Here is a 13,960-nt window from a genome sequence, read left to right as displayed (position 1 = left end):
AGAAGCTGAAGAAACCTTGCATTTGGTAGCTGCTCCCTTTTATAACAGCTTTCTTCCATCTGTTCTATTGAAACCCTTGTTTATTTTGGCCACTTATAACACTGATTATGTTAATGCCACATAAAAGTTCAGATATTCTATACATTGAATTTAAGAACTTTAAAAGTTAGAAGTCTTACATTAATATAGTTTTTCTTAAGGTAGTTTATGCTGCATTAATATCTATCTAAAGTGTGTTTTTGTGACTATTTTCCTATTAGCGATCTTTCTTCCTTATATGCTTTAATTCTGTTTACTTTTTTTAATATGCTCATAATGATTTTGCAGTGGTTTCATATAATTTGAAAGTGTGTCTAGGGGGATTTTTAAAAGAATACTGTTATGATTATTTCACCTTTGGAAAAGAAAAAGGGTTATAAGACTGTTGAAAATGTTTGCATGATCAATGCTCTGTATCGAGAAAAGGAAGTAGATAAGATCTCTTTTTCTTGATTTAGTGTTTCTATATTTTACTTGGCTGAATACGATAAAGCAATCAAAACTATAAGAAGTGGTGCTCCCCTTCTAACAAATTTGTCCTAAAGAAGGAAAAAACAGTTATGACTGAGTTCCTGCCGGCAATGCAGCAACCGTGGTAAGAATGAACCAGAAATGGGCTTGCACCACAAGTTGGTGTAAAACCCCAGTTCTTCAGCAGGAGAACCCCAGAACCAAGGGCAGTGGGAATTCGAGCAGCCATGCCTCTATCTTCAACAGTTAATCACTATCAGTCTGTTCAATGCTTCTGTGTCTCTGGTCTGTTTTTACGCATCAGTTTATGTTGTTCATTAGATTCCATATATGAGTGAGATCACGTGATACTTAATTTTCTCTGTCTTATCTCCCTTAGCATAATGCTCTCCAGGTCCATCCATGCTGTTGCAAATGGTAAGACTTCTTTCTTTTTTACAGCCAAGTAGTATTCCACTGTATAAGATATGCCACAGTTTCTTAATCCACTCGTCTGTTGATGGGCACTTAGGCTATTTCCAAATCTCAGCTATTGTAAATTGCACTTCTGTGAACATAGGAGTGCACATATTCTTTCTGATGAGTGTTTCTGATTTCTTGGAATATGTTCCTAGAAGTGGGATCATTAGCATAACCCATAGACACAGACAATAGGGTGGTGAAAGCCGGAGGTGGGGGGTAGAGGTGGGGTGGGAGAGGTCAATGGGGGGAAAAGGGACATATGTAATACTTCCAAAAATAAAGATCTAAATAAATAAATATGAAAGAAATCCTCAAGCAAACAAAAGGTAAATCACTATAAGGGCACCTCCACCCAAAGGGAGGACCACTAGAATTTTGGGGACCTACTTCTGGGAGCAGAGGTGTGGGCAGCTATGTGCAGAGTAGGCTGCTTTTATCTTTGTCTATTGGATATGTATTAAATAATTTCTGTTTTAAAGTTATGTATGTTATCTTTTTCCAATTGGCTTATTTAGCTTAGCATAATGCTCTCCAGTTCCATCCATGCTCTTGCAAATGGTAAGAATTCCTTTTTTTTTACTACAGAGTAGTATTCCATTGTGTAGAAGTACCACAGTTTTCTAATCCACTCATCTGCTAATGGTCACTTAGGCTGTTTCCAAATCTTAGCTATGGTGAATTGTGCTGCTAAACTGATGAACAAAAACAGATCTAGAGACAGAGAAACATCTATCAGACATCAAATCTCAGAGGGAAGGTGGTGGGGTGGGGGGGTAAAAGGGAGAGAGCAACCAAAGGACTTGTATGCATGCACACAGACAACAGGGGGGTGAGGGCATGAGTAGGGGGGATGGAGGGTAATGGGGGACTAAGGACACATATGTAACACCTTAGTCAATAAAGATTTTTTTAAAAGTGATGTATTTTATGACTGCTAAAATTTGGTTTGCTGATACAAGAGGATCGAGAAAAGAGATTTTTTTAAAAAAACTATTACTACTGGCCAATAAGAGTTAAGTTCTCATAGGAATATTTCAACAGGTATTTAACCTAATATTTGCCTTAGGTCCTAATATTTGTTATTAGGAAACAAATAACAACTTAATTCCTGGGCCCCTGGGATAACAGTATTAATAAGATTCAAGGCCCAGATTGGAACTAGCTTTTTGGAAGAGACATGATGAAATATTTCCCAAGTTTTGTTTGGGTTTGTTTTTGTTTTTGTTTTGTTTTGCCTTATTTGCATTCTTTTATTCCACTGTTATACTTCCAAAAGATTTCCCTTTATTCAGGCACAAATATTCAGTAACTCAATTATGTTTTACATATACCTATTTTTACCTCTATTAAATATGATTTTTTAAACAAATTACTTTAAAAAGGCTATCAAAATAATATTTCTACAAGGCAAAGAGATGCATGATGTAAAATTCGCCTTCAAAAAAATAACATTTAAAAATGACCAAGGGATCAAAATATATTTGTAAATAGCTATTAGAAAAGTAATATCTTCTTGGCAAAAACAGTTTAAACGGTAGCACAAAATGATATTTTTTTAAGTGAACATCTTTTTCTAAGTGCTCTGCTTTCTACCTGCCTTTCCACACCCACACTCCAGTTGATAGACAGAATGATGTCCCCCACCAAAAATGTCCCTATCCTAATCCTTAGAACATGTGGCTATGTTACTTTACATGGCAAAAGGGACTGACAAGTGTGACTAAGTCAGTGAGCTTGAAATGGGGAGATGATTTTGGAGTATCTGAGTGGGCCCAGTATAATCAAAAGGGTCCTTATAAAGGAAAGAGGGAGGGAAGAGAGTCAGAGTCAGAGAGAGAGCTGGAAGATGCTGCACCTCTGGCTTTGAAGATAAAGGAAGGGGCCATGAACCAAGGGAGCAGTCTGCCTCCAGACACGGGAAATGGCCAAGAAGACATTTCTCCTCCAGAGCTTCCACAAGGAACACAGCTTTGCCAACACCTTGATTTCTGACCTCCGGGACTCTAAGGTAGTAAATTTGTGTAGCTATAAAGGCATGAAGTTTGCATTACTTTGTTACAACAGCAATAGGAAATTAATACACCATTTAATCATTGCTGTACTTGCAGAGTCTTCCAAGTATGTACAAAGGCCTGCTGTGATGTTCTTTCATTCTCCTCCCACCTTTATCAGGCTGCCCTTTTATATTTGTGGGGCCGAGGTGAGAGTGTAGATGGAATATATCTAAATATGATAACATTAACAAGACAACAAAGTAAAACACTTTCTATCCTCTTACCTTAACAAATATAACTTCAAAACAAAAACAACAACAAAAAAGATGTTTTATGCAAATCTAGGATTATATAAGACCAAATGTTGGCAAAATATTAAAGGTGGCCAAATGTAATTACTATTACATAATTGTGGGTGTTCTCTTGAGAAGGCATCTGATTTGGAAGAGTCATATGTAATTCATAAGTCATTATATAATTATGCCATAGTCCTTTTCTTTTTTTTTCTACAAAATTCCATTTCTCCCTCAGTAGATTGACTATCCATATACTTTGCCTAGCCTTTTCTCTTTCTACTTGGGTTAATTATATTTTTAGGTAATTTATGAAAGTTCCTTGCATTCTGAATATTTATTCCCAGATATTTAGTAGATAATATTTATATTACTACTAAACCTGCTCCTCCTTGTTTCCAATAAATAGTTTGTAAGAAGAAGTTAAAGAGTTACATATTTTTGTTTTAAACTTTGTCTCAAAGACAGCATATAGAATTATCTGCTGGATTTGAACCTTGCTTTTGTTTCTTATCAATATAAGAAACCTGTCATTTGTTGGTTTAAACTATTTACACTTATTGTGTTGCTATGATAGTAGGCTTTATTTTAGCCATCTTATTTCCAGTTATCTATTTACTATACTTTATAAGATTGTTTACTTATCCTTGTCTATTACCGTCATTAAAAGTACTCCTGGTCAAGATAATAGTGTAGGTAAACGCAGTACTCACCTCCTTCCACAACCACATCAAAATTACAACTTAAATTACAGGACAACCATCATTCAGAACTGCCTGTAATCTGGCTGAATGGAAGTCCTATAACTAAGGATATAAAGAAGAGGACACATAGAGACTGATAGGAAAACAGGCTGGTCCCACACCCACTTGTGGCAGATAAAAATTGGAAGGAATATCTCAGCTGTAGATGTTCCTCTGAGGAGCAAGGGCTCCCAGCCCCAAGGGATCCTCCAGCCCAGGGTTTCAGTGCCAGGAAGAGAAGTCCCCATAATTTCTTGCTGCAAAAACCAGCAGTCTTTGAGGCTGAGGTATGGAGGGTGTCTGGAGCCCCAGGCAGATCCTTGTAAGGGCCCACTTAAGGACTTACTTTCACCCCCTTCCTCTGAGCTCCAGCGCTGGCATAGCAGCTTGAAAGGCACCAGACACATATGGGGAGAAACTGAATTGTGTGGTATCAGGTCAAGAGCTGAGGGGCAGCTTTTTCCCAGACAGAAGTGCTGGCAGAGGACATTGTCCTTTGATAAGCATTCCTACCACAAAGGTAGCATGTAGGTGCCATTTCTGAGACTCCAACAACCTAGCTCACACTGTTAGCTCTGATATTTCCCTGAAGCCCTGTGCCCCCCACCCCCAGCCTCCAACTTTCTGCCTCACTCAAGCTGTTTCCAGTGGATTTTCCATATAAATGACCTGTCTTGGCTCATTATCTTGACTCTCCATTATCTCCTCCTATTTGCTGTTCCTCTTGAAAAGTTCAAGGCCATTTTTTTTTTTAAATCAAGAGGAACAGACTTCATTTGAACATAAGTTCGTGTGTGTGTGTGTGTGTGTGTGTGCACGCGTGTGTGTGATTAATAAGTATTTCAATATATATTTTATTGATATTTTTATAAAGAGGAAGGGAGAGGGATAGAGAGTTAGAAACATCGATCAGCTGCCTTCTTCACACCCCCAACTGGGGATGTGCCCACAACCAAGGTACATGCCCTTGACTGGAATCAAACCTGGCACCCTTCAGTTCCTGAGCGGACATTCTATCTACTAAGTCCAAACCAGTTAGGGCATCAATAAGTATTTAGGTATAGGAAATACATAACTTCACAGGTAACAATATTCACCACAATTGAAAATGGTGTTTTGTTTGGGAAAATTGCAATCTAAAAAGATTTATACAGCTTTGATGGAGATGAAAGATACAGACTTTCTAAAATAAAAAAAATTTAAAAAATCATATTCTTCAATAGGATTGTATAAATAAAATATGGTTCAGGGCTTCTCTGTTTATGAATTTAAGCAGAGTAAAATTTATACCATAAAATGCAGATTAAGTATTTTTAGCTTTCCTGATGCAAATACAGCACTCCCATTGGTTTGGTTTTGAGACATCAAAATCCCAAGCATTAAGAAATGAATCTTAAGTTTAGAATAGTATAGTAGATTCAGTAGTGACCATGTTTCTTTTATTTCCATTAACAAAGAAAATCTTGACAACTTAATCCTAGTTTATAAATTCTGCCATTTTTATACTTTCTTCCAGTAAAAGCCACACATTAAAAAGAAGAAAAAAGCCTATCTTGTTGCCAGTTATATTTTATAGTTAGCAACAGCACTTTCTACAAGGCTACTTTGGCTTGTCATACGTGTAATTAATATTTTAAACACAATGAAGAACCTAATTCAAAAATAATTTTGGCATTAACGCTCACCATATTGACCACAAAGTCTAAATAAGTATGTTTTAAACATAATTGCTCACAAAATCCATGACAATAGATTTAGTCATTAGCACATAAAGTAAATGTACATGTATTTTATTATTAGAAGGACTAAGTTGTTTAAGGGTAAAAAAAAAAATAACTTAAGACTGACAAATTGAATAACCACAGAGAAGCTCCTTTTGTTGAAATGTTCATGCCACCTACATCTTTCTTTTACTGCAATAGAAATATTTTTTTATTTTAAATTTCCATTGAAGTTATTTTTTAAAATATATTTTATTGATTTTTTACAGAGAGGAAGGGAGAAGGATAGAGAGTTAGAAACATCGATGAGAGAGAAACATCAATCAACTGTATCCCACACACTCCCCACTAAGGATGTGCCAACCAAGGTATATGCCCTTGACCAGAATCAAATCTGGGACCCTTAGTCTGCAGGCCGACACTCTATTCATTGAGCCAAACCGGTTAGGGCTCCATTGAAGTTATTTTAATGTATTTATCTCTATACAGTTTTCTGCAGAATAACAAGGTGTTTATGGGATGTCATTTTAGAAAACAGTATTATGCCATCTATTGAGATATCAGTCACCTGGAACAGAGTGAACAAGAGGCAGGAACAACGGCAGGATGACCGCAGCCCTTGCGCCTCTGCATCCCTGCATCCAGCACCTGTGATCGGCCATGGTGACCTTCCTCCTCATGGCCAGGAGAAAGGTTGAAGGGGATGTTAAAGGAAATAAAGCCAAGGTGAAGGAGGAACCAGAGAGAAAATCTGCCATGGTTTCTACTAAACCTGCTCCTCCGAAGCCAGAGCCCAAGCCTAAAAAGGCCCCTGCAAAGAAGGGAGAGAAGGTACCCAAGAGGGAAAAGGGAAAGCTGATGCTGGCAAGGATGGGAACAACCCTGCAGAAAACGGAGACGCCCAAACAGACCAGGCACAGAAAGCTGAAGGTGCTGGAGATGCCGAGTGAAGTGTGTGCATTTTTGATAACTATATATGTCTGGAGACTGTACAGCTTGAAATACCATTTTTATCAAGTTTTATAAAAATGCAGAATTTTGTTTTACTTTTTTTAAGCTATGTTCTTGGTGCACAGAACATTTCAGTGTTGTTTTTTGTAGAAGGACATATATGACTAATAGAATGTTTCCAAAGCTGAATTGGCATGGGGAAAAAACAAGTCCGGGAGCCCTTGGGGGATGTCCACTTGCCGGCTTAGTCCCTGGGGGAGCGGGCCTGAGCCTTCAAACATCCTTAGCGCTGCCATGGAGGAGGGAGAGGCTCCTGCCACTGCTACTGTGCACAGCTCCTGCACTAAATGTTGCCCCCTGGTGGTTAGTGCACGTCATAGCGAATAGTCATTCTCAGTCGTTCCACCATTAGGGTCAATTTGCATATTACCCTTTTATTATAAAGGATTCTTTGTCCACTACATCCATTCACTCTGATTACTCATGATTTTTTGTTTGTTTGTTTGTATCTTTTTTTTTTTAATGCTTCTGTACTTATAAGCACTTGTGACCTATTATCATGATAAAATCAATTAGTTACCTCGGCAAATAATGAATAGCAGGGAGAAGAGTGAACGTTTAGGCCCTAGCTTATATTGGTTGAGGAAGTAGAGGGGTACATCACAGCATGAAGACCATCTGGCATTACACTCCAGGCTCAACTACTCCTTCTATGCCCTGCACCCATGAGATCCTGCCTATCAGATAAACTACCCAGTGCACTACCTCAGGCATTACTCCTTTCTAAAAGTAGCCACAAAAAATATATCCTGTAATTTATTGTCCAGCCTATGGAGGAGGGTGAGTAAAGAGGTTGGTGGGAATGTTCCAATACTTAGCTCCACTCAACTCCAGCTAAATATGCCAGGGCTCACCCAGTCAACCGAGGATCTGCCGTTCCTACCCATTCAATCACTAACATTTATTGAATTGCCCTCTAGAGACCCTGCACTCCATTATAGGGAGCTGATGTAGCAGCTTTCATTATAACCTTCTTGGACATGCCCTGAGATAGCGGGCTGGATAAAGAAGATGTGGTACGTATAAGCAATGGAATGCTACTCAGACATAAAAAGATGAATTACTGCCTTTTGGGACAACAGGGTGGCCCTTGAGAATATTATGCTAAACTAAATAAGTCATAAAAAGCTAAGAACCATATGATTTCACTAATATGTAGGATGTAAAACTGAAATTTATAGACACATACAACAGTATGGTGGTGACCAGAGGGACATGGTATAAGGGGATAACATAGGGTAAAGGTTTCAAAAATATGGTGACAGAAAGAGATTTGACTTTGGGTGCTAAACACATAATGCAATATACAGATGATGTATCATAGAATTGTACACTTGAAAATTAAATAGTTTTATTAACCCAAAAATTTTAATTTCTAAAGAATCCTAGTTTTGCCATTTTCCATTAACATGACTAAACCAGGTTTATCCTACTTTTCTCAAAAATCTCCACAGAAATCATTTGTAATTAGAGCAGAACCTGGAATATAACTTTCCTGCAAGTATACAATCCTATCTAATAAGAGAGTAATAAAGAGTAATATGAAAATTGACCATCACTCTAACACACAAGATGGCTGCCCCCATGTGGACATAAGATGACCACCACAAGATGACCAGCAGGGGGGGGTGGGCAGTTGTGGGCAATCAGGCCAGGAGGGGAGGGCAGTTGAGGGGGACCAGGCCTGCAAGGGAGGGCAGTTGGGGGCGATCAAGCTTACAGAGAAGGGAAGTTAGGGGTGACCAGGCCGGCAGAGGAGGAAAGTTGGGGGCTACCAAGCCTGCAGGGAAGGGAAGTTGTGGGGGACCGAGGTCTGCAGGGAGAGAGTTGGGAGGTACCAGACCTGAAGGGGAGGGCAGTTAGGGGTGACAAGGCCTTCAAAGGAAGGGCAGTTAGGGGAAATCAGGCTGGCAGCAGAGCAGTTAGGCATCAGTCAGGCTGGCAGGGGAGTGGTTAGGGGGTGATCAGGCTGGGCAGGCAGAAGCAGTTAGGGGCAATCAGGAAGGCAGGCAGGCAGGCGAGCAGTTGGGAGTCAGCAGTTCTGGATTGTAAGAGGGGTGGCTAACTAGGATCAGGCCTAAACAGGCAGTCAGACATTCTTAGAGGGGTCCCAGTTTGGAGAGGGTGCAGGCTGAGCTGAGGGACACACACCCCTGTGCACAAATTTTGTGCACCGGGCCTCTAGTCTCATAATAAATACAAATGAAAACCTTTTCATTTAAAAAATTATTTTACTTACATGCCGAAAAGAGTTAACCTAGCAGGCCTGCAACTGCTGTACTTAAAAAGGCTTGCTTATAAGAGTGACCATTGGCCAGCATCTGAGACCTTGATTAGAAAACTTGCCCTAAATGACAACATTGATCACCTTATCTATTCTGTTTGCACAAGTAATGTGGCTTATGCTGTATACCTGCTCTCCTTCTGAGAGTCTGGAATTTCAGTGACTAGAGCCCATCACACAGGCACCATGTGCTTACATGGCCAGCCCACAGTCAAAACCCTAGAGGCCTAGGCTCAGGCCAAAGTTCCTGGTAGACATTTCTCACCTGGTATAGCTTGTTGCTGGCAGAATTAAGTGCATCCTGTGCGCCTCCACTGGGAGAAGGCTCATAGAAGGTTGGGGCTGGTTTTCTCCACACTGCACCTTGAGTGCCTTTCCCTTTACTAATTTTGCTTTGTATATATCCTTTCACTATGATAAATGGCCATGAGCATGATCATATGCCGAGACCTGTGAGTACTCATAGTGTATTACCAAATTTGGGGAGTTGTCTTAGGAACCCCTGATACAATCTGCCTGTGAGAAAATTAAACAGTCTCAACACATCTGCCTCTGGAATGCCATCTCATCCACTCAGTATGCCCAGAAAGCACACCATTCACTGCCAATAAGGCAATATATATCCTATCTAATAAAAGAGTAATATGCAAATTGATTATCACTCCAACACACAAAATGGTTGCCCCCATGTTGTCAAAGATGGCTGCCCTCATGTGGACACAAGATGGCCACCACAAGATGGCCAGCAGGGGAGGGCAGTTGGGAGGGGCCAGGCCTGCAGGGGAGGGCAGTTAGGGGTGACCAGGCTGGCAGGGGAGGGCAGTTGGGGGGTGCCAGGCCTGCAGGGGAGGGCAGATAGGGGCAATCAGGCTGGCAGGGGGAGCAGTTAGCTATCAATCAGGCTGGCAGAGGAGTGGTTAGGGGGTGATCAGGCTGGCAGGCAGAAGCGGTTAGGGGCAATCAGGAAGGCAGTCAGGCAAACAGTTGGGAGACAACAGTTCTGGATTGTGAGAGAGATGTCCGACCGCCAGATGGGATAGGGCATTCAGACATCCCTCGAGGGGTCCCAGATTGGAGAAGTTCAGGCTGGGCTGAGGACATACCCCCGTGAATGAGTTTCATGCACTGGGCCTTTAGTATACATATATAAAAGCCTAAGCAACCAAATGACCAAACAATTGGTCGACTGGTCACTATGCCCCACACTGACCACCAGAGGGCAAACATTCAATGCAGGAGCTTCCCCCTGGGGTCTGCACTCCCACAGCCAAATTTCTGCAGCTGGCCAACCTCCCATCAGTGGCTCTGAGCAGCCCCAATCGCCAGCCAGGCCAAGGGACCCCAACTGTGCAAGAATTTGTGAACTGGGCCTCTAGTAAAGATATGAATTAGAGGCATACTACAGAGTAAACTTGCCCATCAAAATAACTTGGCCTAGCCCTAGCCAGTTTGACCCAGTGGATAGAGCGTCAGCCTGCAGATTGAAGGGTAGTGGGTTCGATTTCGGTCAAGGGCATGTACCTCAGTTGCAGGCGCCTGTGGGAGGCACAATTGATGTGTCCCTCTAACAACAATGTTTCCTCTCTGTCTCTCCCTCTCCCTTCCACTCTTTCTAAAAATTAATGGAAAAATATCCTCGGGTGAGGATTAACAAAAATAAATAAATAACCTTGCCTAATGGGTAATAATAATTAAAATGTTAAAAAATGTTATCACTGAGAACAGCAAAATCCATGCTTTTTTCCTACAAAAAAAACAACAATACCTGAATAAAAATACAAGTTGAAAAATGTTCTAACAGATTTTAATAGATTAGAGAGATCAAATACACAGTTATAAATGATAAAACATGGCTACATAAAACAATTGTTTTTCTCTCTAGTGAGAAAAATAACCTTGAGGGAAGTGAAGCACTACACTCCTCCTCCTCCAAACCCAAATCATTCTAAGAACTCACCTCCTACACATAAGCACTGTCTGATATTTAATCTCCAGATCTTGTTAGAGAAATCTGTTAGTACATCAGGCTCAACCTTAAAAGAAAGCTTAGAAAAAAACCTCTCTGAAGTTAACAATTTTTCTTCTTCTTTTTTTTTTAATTCTCACCTGAGAATATTTTTTTAAATTGATTTTAGAGAGAAAGGAAGGAAGAGGGAGAAACATCAGTTGGTTGCCTCCCCTACGCACCACAACTAGGGATTGAACTCGAAACCTAGTTATGTGCTCTGACGGGGGAATCAAACTTGCAACCTTTTGGTGTATGAGATGACACTCCAACCAACGGAGCTACCTGGCCAGGGCTAGAAATATTTTTGAAAGGTACATATAGTAAATATAACATATAGTAAAACTAAATTACTTAATAAGCTCCCAAAGAAGAAGATCACAAAAAATATATATCTGGCCCTAGCTAGATAGCTCAGTTGGTTAGATGATTGTCCTGATACATCAACATTGTGGATTTGATCCCCTATTAGACACACACAAGAATCAGCCAATGAAGTGGAACAACAACTTGATGGTTCTCTCTCTCTTTCTCTCTCAAAAATCAATAAATAGTCTTTGTAGATCAGTTGGTTGAGCACCTAACCAACTGATTGTTCTATGCACCTAAGGGTTGAGAGTTCAAATCCTGGTCAGGGCATATATCCAGGTTGTGGGTTTGATCCCTGACAGTGGGAGGGACAGCATGTGAGAAGCAACCAATTGACATCTCTCTCTGTCTCTCTTTCTTTCTCTCTCTCTCTCTCTCTCTCTCTCTCTCTCTCTTTTTCTTTTTCTCTCTAAATCAATAAAAACATATCCTTGGGTGAGGATTAAAAATAAATTTAAAAGTCAATAAATAAAAATTTAAAAAGAACATATATGTCTGTTGTTTCTTGAATGATGGTAAAATAATAAATTTTAAGAATAACAATTTATATCCTAATTAGAAATTACATGGGCAAGTCATATATCATGTTGCATGTGTGTTCCATAAATTTGTGTCAACATATTAGGCGATATCTAATGTAAATCCTTTAAAAGAAAAAAAAAAACAGAATTAAATGTATTTCAAATTTAAAGCATTTATCCTGACAGTAGTTATTAAGATTCAAGCAATTTAAGTTATATGTGGAAAGTTTTTCCATTCTATTCTCATTCATAAAATGCCTCTCCCTTCTTTCTTTCTCCTAATATTTTCTTCCCAATACAAGAGTTTGGGAATTAGATTGTGACCATGATTTTCTCATATTTTATTCCTGGCACCTACATTAATTCTGGCATAGCTGGCATTCAATAAATGTTAATAACTGCTGTTAAAAGAAGCAGAAAAGTATGAGATCTAATCCATTACCTCTCTGCATCTAGAAGTAACTTTTCCTAGAATCTTGTTTCTGTCAGAGCATTTCTAGCATAGTATGAGAGTTCTTCTGTTCGTGCTATGCTTGCTGACTCTGATGTCCCTGATCCTGCTTACCTATCTAGGCCTACATTTGCTTTCATGTCATACACGGATTCCATAAACTTGATATTTATAGGACTTGGATGTATATTGAGATCACTCTGGACACAGTGACCATTCATTATGGAGGCAAGACATTATTAAAGGAACAACTGAGGTGATCATGTCCTAAGACCCCACCACTGTTCTACCTCTGTTCCTTCTATTCTCATTAGATGAGCATGACAGTGTAACGATGGCATTTAGGTCAGCCAGATTTTAGCATTAAAAGTTGATTCTGATTCTGAAGAATTCGTGTAAAGTATCTTCTCAAGTCATATATTAAATGTATTGACCTCCCCTGGCCACCAGTGTAGCAAAGCACATCCTGTCCTCCCTGCTGAGGCACCGGACCAAGGGTGGGTTTTCCGCAGTGCTCTGGGAGGAGTGCCAACCCCATCGTTATGTTTGCATAATCTGCATGTCTGAGGAGCTGCTTGGATGTCTAATCCACACTCCCTTTCCCCACTAGTACTTACATCCTATTCTGAGTCACAGCCCTAACACCCAGAGTTTATTTACATAGATACTTGAAAAAATAGAGTGAAGGGGGGAAATGGGATGATTAAATAAATTAGGTGGTTTTCCTTGTTGTATTTATTTCCAATGTATTATCTGTTTGACTCCTCAAACTTTGAATTGAGCCTGAAACCCCGCTATGTGCCAGGAATTGAACCGGCAACTTTTTGGTGCATGGGATGATGCCCAACCAACTGAGCCACACTGGTCATGAATTATTAGGGGGTAATTTGGAACAATTCCTTCAGAGGATATTTTTCAATAGAGATATTAAAAATATACATGCACATATCCAATACCGTCAAGTCCTCTTTAAGGAATTTAGTCCACTCTTACAACTGGGTAAAGATAATTTATTTATGAGTGTTCACTGTAGCATTGTTTTTAATAACAAAATCTAATTAGAGATCAACCAAACTATGGGGAAATAAATAAAATTATATGCCCCTATTAAAAACAATCATGTAGGTGAGGATATATAATACTATTTAGTACTGATATAGAAAGACTTCTAAATATACTATTGAAAGTTCAGGGGGAGGATTTGGAACAGTATTCGAGTTAAAACACACACACACACACACACACACACAATAATAAATATATCCAAAATAGCTGAATGTTTACAATAAAGTGTTTTATCATGGGGATATTAGGGGAAGAAGGGAAGCCTAAAAGCCTAATTTAAAGATTAAAAATAAGGCAGCCAGCAGCAGGTCAGACTACTGTAGTCATTGGTCTTGTTCATTAATTTTTGTATGACATTCATTCAAGAAGTGCCCTGATTAGTCACTTAACAACCTGGGGAATCGCTCAAGAGGCTTGCGTTAAGATTGTTCTGCTGTTTGGTGCTGATGTTTCTAGAGAACTATAGACTTTTCAGCAGGAATATTTTTAAATTATTCATCATAATACATGTATCTCCCATTTCCGCGCTGA

The 13,960-nt window shown here is 39.6% G+C and overlaps 1 pseudogene across 1 annotated transcript; it reads left to right on the top strand.

The window, feature by feature from the left end:
- The first annotated feature begins 6,401 nt into the window (after positions 1 to 6,401).
- Positions 6,402 to 6,751, top strand: LOC311617541 (non-histone chromosomal protein HMG-17-like; annotated as a pseudogene). The gene has a single exon. The product of its transcript is annotated as a non-histone chromosomal protein HMG-17-like (transcript).
- Positions 6,752 to 13,960: the final 7,209 nt, after the last annotated feature.

Source organism: Pipistrellus hanaki, assembly GCF_964339955.1.
Source record: "Pipistrellus hanaki genome assembly, chromosome: 2".
Taxonomy (NCBI): domain Eukaryota; kingdom Metazoa; phylum Chordata; class Mammalia; order Chiroptera; family Vespertilionidae; genus Pipistrellus; species Pipistrellus hanaki.
Note: the sequence above shows the minus strand (reverse complement) of the source record. Positions and strands in the feature narration are given on the sequence as shown.